Here is a 6097-nt window from a genome sequence, read left to right as displayed (position 1 = left end):
CCGCTGCTTCTAACTTCTATCTGTCTCCAGGGCCACCTGTCCCAGACGCCTCTGCCTCTCCTGAGCCCGACAGCTTCCCAGCCTGGTCAGCTCGGCTCCTTTCCTGGAGCAGTAGCCTCAGGATGCTTTGCTGCAGGGCAGGACCACCACTGGCGGTGTGTGTATGTGAATGTGGGGTGGGGGGTAATGGCTGCCCCTGGGCATGGTGTTTCAAAGGGGCCCAGAGCTCTGGCTGCTGCTACTTGGGCGGGGGCAGCAGCTGGAGCTCCAGGCCCCTTTGAAGTGTTGCAGCAGTACTGCTCTGGCTGCATGCAACTGTGGGAGTTAGGTAGGGGCAGTGCTGTAGTCCAGGTGGCACTGGAAGCTGACAGCCCTTGGTCCCCCTCCTTCTGCTCTCGCCCCCCCCCATCCCTTTCTAGAGCACAGAGCTCTTCCCAGCTTGCCCCAGGGCCCATGGTGGCTGTTGGCCCCATTGTTCCAGGGAGACACCACTGATTTCTGGGTATTCATCTGGGAGAAGTAAAAAAAATGAATCGACAGGGCCAGATGAATACCCAGAAACCAATGACTCCAACATAGGCCCCAAAAAGCCAAGAACAGAACACTGGTCATTACCTATAGCCCCCAACTCAAACCACTGCAACGCATCATTGATAACCCACAACCTATCCTTAATCATGATGCCAAACTCCAGAAGGCCCTAGGTAGCAGGCCTGTTCTTTCCTGAAGACAACCTCCCAAGCTTATGAGGATTCTCACCAGCAACCACAGGCTATACCACGATCATGCTAATCCTGGAACTTTTCCTTGCAACAAGCCCTGTTGTCAACTTTGTCCAAATATCTATTCTGGAGATACCATCACTGGACCTAACCAGGTTATTCACAGACTCACAGGCACATTCTCATGTTCCTCAGCTAACATCATATATGCCATCATGTGCCAAGAATGCCCACATACCACGTATATAGGGCAAACGGCAGACAATCTTTGACAAAGAATGAATGGACATAGAGGAGACATCAAAAAACTCCAAATACACAAACCTGTCGGCCAGCACTTTAATGGAGAGGGCCATTCTGTTAAAGACCTGAGAGTTTGCGTTCTGCTGAAAAGATACTTTAACAAGCGTCTACAGAGGGAATGCTCAGAACTAACATTCATATTCAAATTCGACACATTAACACATGGTTTGAACAGGGACAGCAATTACCTTACCCATTATAGGGACTCTTCCACATACTTTGATGTTTGACCACACTCTTAACTCTACCCCGCACCCATCTCTCTGCTCTTCTGATTTCCCAACCTTGATAACACTTTTTCTGATTGGTCAACCTTGATAACAATTTTTTGACCTCTGTGCTTTATATATGTGTTCTGGTAAGGCTATGATCTGATGTAGTGGATCTGTCCCATGAAAGCTTGTCACCTAATACATTATTTTGTTAGTCTTTAAAGTGCTACATGACTGCTTTTTGTTTTGATAGAACACAGACTACCATGGCTACCTCTCTGCCTGTTATATGACAACATAGACTTTCAGCTAGTTTTTGAACAGTCAGGATTCTTATGCAGTCCCTAGACTCCAGGAGCTTGGTCTTTAAGGAGAAGTACCTGCCCAATATTCTGAGATTATCAGTAAAGTTAACAATAGTGTCTCTGCATGCTTAAGATTTCCTACTTGTGATATGAGGGTAATACATCACTTACTGTATTTGCCTACCCTTGGTTTTTCAAAACGTATTTTATATTTGCAGCAATTAGAGTTGCTCAAATGAAAAATGGCATTCCAGTGTGGTGTTCAAAATGCTATAGTTTCTAGTTCTGATGTATCCTCAGCTGTTAGCCACTGCAGCTGATGACTATCTTATCTCTGGAAACTTTCATCTGTGTTTCAAGGCTACACTATTAAAACAAAAAAGCAGTCATGTAGCACTTTGAAGACTAGCAAAATAATTAGGTGATGAGCTTTCTGGGGACAGACCCACTTCTTCAGACCATAGTCTTACCAGAACAGACTCAGTATATAAAGCACAGAGGTCCAAAAATTGTTATCAAGGTTGACAAATTGGAAAAAGTGTTATCAGGGTTGGCAAATGAGAAGAGCAGAGGAGCGGCAGGAGGGGTGGGGAAATTAAGAGTTAGATAAAACAAAGTATGTAGAAAAGTCCTTATAATGTGAAATCCTTTGCCCTTTAGCTCGAGGTAAATCCTGAAATTCAGAAACTGCCTCAGAGTTGGGGGAAAGGAGGTGTGACAGAGGGCTGTGTCCAATCACACTTACACTGGTTGAGCTCAGGAGTAATTCCACAGAAGTAAATAGCATAGTGGTGTAAGAGGAGATCAGAACAGGGCTGCACTTAGTGTATGTGTACATGTGTACTGGTTTGCTCATATGTAGCTGTTCACAAACTTGTGATAGAGCTGAGGAAATAATTGATACTCTTTTGGCCAAGCATAAAAATCCCCTATTCCCAGAATAATTTGGTTGGTTTTGAACCAAACCTGGTGCTGGAAAATCAACTGTGGGTAAAGTGATGGTGGTGCTTTCTGAGGTGATATGTAATGTAGCCAATGGTGCTGGGCACAAACAACATGCCTGAAATAGGCGCTGGCTTCGAGAGAATGGGTTTCCAAATTGTGACGGGGTTATTCATGAAACTCATCTGCCCATAGCATCTCCTCCTCAAGGAACAAACAAGTTCAGAAAGCATGGAGAGGACTACTCCATTGTTATAGCAGCTCTGGTGCCTCACAGAGGTCAGTTTATGAATGACAACATGATTGCACTGGAAAGGTTTATAATAGCACGGCTTTCTGACAGGCAGGACAAGCTGATAGGTTGAATACCCACCAAAGGACATTGTCATAAATGAAGTCACTGTTCCCCATGTTATTCCGGGGGACCCAGCTGACACTCTTCTACCTTTCCTTATGAAACCACGTCTTGAGCTCAGAAGGCCTAGCAAAGGAGTTTAATTACATTCTCAGCAGGGATAGAATGGTGGCTGAGGGTGCATTTGGCAGCCTGAAATCTCGCTGGTACTGTTTATAGACTCATCTAGATTCCAGTTTCTGCATTATCATGACACACACAGCAAGCCACAATCCTTGATGAGCCAAATATAAGCTCCTTTCCCCTGAACAGACCTACAACAGTAATGGATTGTTGAACCAGAACACTCAGTCAGAAAATGCATCAATTGCAGCTGAAACAGGTCAGCAGAAAAAATCAGGGATGCCCTGTGCTATCATGTAATGGACTTGCGTGGGCAAAAGAAGAAGGACAATACTATATTTATGAATGTTTTTGTTCAGTAAAGGAGGTAGTGCCACATCACACATTGAAATGGGTCTGAGAGGTAATTGTTACTGAACATGGTGAATGATAAGCAAAAGGCCTTTTCCTGTTGCCATATTGCACAGTCTAAGCCCTTTGTCGACAGCCATCTTGAGAGAGCCTCAGTCATGTGATAAGTCATGTCCTCATATACCATCTAAATTACATTAGAACAAGTAACCTCAAGCTGCTAAAAGGACAGTTCTGTCCTGATCGTGTCCACCATCACCAGATAAAGAAACAGATGTTAAGATGGTCAAAGAAAACCTAGTTTGACAGCATTCTGTCTGGCAAGAAATCATATATCAGTCTTTATGAGTCCCACTTCTCTATCATTGTATGATCTACTGGTTCTTTGTTTCTGCCTGTTACATAATTCATTTTGCTACATGTAAATCAGCTATGGTGTGTGTGGGAGGGTATGATGGAATTGTTTTACTTAGAAACATTTAGTAATGATTGGTTAAGGTGCAGATAAGCCACACTCAAGTTTCACTGTATAATCTGGAGTGCAAAAAGAAATTCTTTGGAACTAAGGGTATGTCTTCACTACCTGGAAGATCAACCCTGTTACAGTCGATCTTCTGGGTTTTGATTGCACTTGCCTAGTTGGGACATGTGAAATCGAAGTATCTGGGGTCGACAGTCAACCCCTGTGCTCCTCGATATCACGAGGAGAAAGGGAGGTCAATGGCTAAGCTCCTCCTGTCGACCTCCCTCTGTGAGGACAGCCAGGTAAGTTGATTGTAGATAGGGCAATTCCAGCTACACAATTGCCATAGCTAGAATTACGTATCTACAGTCGACTGTAAAGTCTAATGTAGACCTGGCCTAACTATAGGATACGATGTCAAACTCAGAGCTGCCAGACCACAACACTCCGCTAATGACACTGTGCAGACGCTGGCATTCTCAGATGACCTAACCCTGACTGTCCATTGAGAAAAAATTCACCTGCCTTATTGGGAGTGGGGAGCACTGTATGCTTAGAATGTGCATTCTGTTTTGATGATTGTTAATAAGTAGAGGTTAAGTAGGATATTGCTGTGTAGGGCTCCTCTCAGTGGTAAAAGACCTTGCAAACCCACTGGGTGTAAGATTACACTCTGAGACCACACAACAATGTAGATGGGTGTCTAAATTAACAGGATTATGCCTGAGCCCTAGGAACAAGGTCGTGTACAGTAGGTGCCCCAAGAGTGTGCAAAGAACAGAGAATTGTGTGCAGGTAAGAGAACAAGGGAGGTACAGTAATCCCTCAAAATGCGCAATTTGCAGTTGTACTTAACTCACATTAACCCCGCTCAGCTCTGGCTCACCCTCCTTGCATGCAGGCCCGGCTCACCTCCCTCAGCCAGCTCCGGCTCTTTCCCCTCCGCCCCACTCAAGCATCAGCTCCTGCACTGCACTTCTTTCTTCCAGATCTGCAGCTTGCCCAGGTCTTTCTCTGCCTGTCCTCTAGCCAGTAATCTTTCTCATGGGTACTGAACCTGCTTGTTGGCCTTTTTCAGAACATCAGCCATAAGTTCATCACAGAAAATCTTTAGACCGCTGTGTGATGGGGTGAAGACCTTGTCTTCTGCGGGAGTATGTGTGAGTTGCTGAGGTGCAGTGGACGGTCAACGTGCTCGCAAGCAAACAGGGAACAGAAGGTTAGTGCCTTGGTGATTCACAAAAAATCCTTGAGATTCCACCAGGACCAGAAATTGCTGGTTATTTGAGAGTTCTGGAAGATAGAGTGCTGGATATGAAAGAGTTCTCTGTACAAAGGATCCACCATTTACTCTAGTTAAACCAGTAAGTGACCCGTGCCCCATGCTGCAGGGGAAGGTGAAAATACCGCACAGTCTGACAATCTGATCGGGGAAAATTCCTTCTGGACCCCAGATACAGTGATCAGTTAGATTCTGAGCATGCCAGCCAGACCCATCAGTCACACAGTTGGGAAAGAATTTACTGCAGTAGTTCAGAGCCCTCACCAGCTAATGTCCTGTCTCCGGCCATTGGAGATATTTGCTACTAGGTACTTGCCAGTGTGGGCCATCTCATCATACTATTCCCTCTATAAAGTTAACAAGCTCAGTCTTGATAAATGTGTATCCCTGTTTTTCCAGTATCAGTCCTCAACTGCTTAATCCACTCCCTGCACTGGACCAGTGTAGACCCTGGTCTGCTAACTTCTTCATTAGTCCTTGTTACGTGTGGTCATTCCTGTCACTCTTACTAAAATGGAGCTTTTTCACTTGCCTTGCAGTGCAGATTCACCCAGATCCGGCTGTGCTTCCATGAGCAGGAGGTGGTATGCTCAGCAAAGGAATTCTGCTCAGGAAAAGGTCACTGGGTTTTTGCCTGAGTGGTCAGAACAAAATGGAACAGTTACATGCCAAGCAGCTGTTTGTGCACAAAGAGGTGAGGGGTTGCTTCCATTTCTTGGAAACTGGTTGGCTACACTTGTGGCAGAAATGGCAAAGAACAGAGCCTGTGGGATTGCGGGATAGCTCTGATGAACTCTCAGAGCCTGAGTCTGGGGTTGCATCCACACTTCAACATCATGGGTTTAGGACCTGCATTCCAGCAGGAGCAGACTTGAATCCACCTCTCTGTGGAGTCTGGGAGTCAGGCCTGAGTCAGACAGAAATGTGTGTATACATATGGGGTGGGGGAACTTGGGCTGAATCCTGAGTCTGAGCTTACATAGACATGTAGACATGCCCACAGGCCTTTTTTACATTACCAGTGACATGTGTGGTAGGT

Source organism: Carettochelys insculpta, chromosome 1 (genome assembly GCF_033958435.1).
Source record: "Carettochelys insculpta isolate YL-2023 chromosome 1, ASM3395843v1, whole genome shotgun sequence".
NCBI lineage: Eukaryota > Metazoa > Chordata > Testudines > Carettochelyidae > Carettochelys > Carettochelys insculpta.
Note: the sequence above shows the minus strand (reverse complement) of the source record.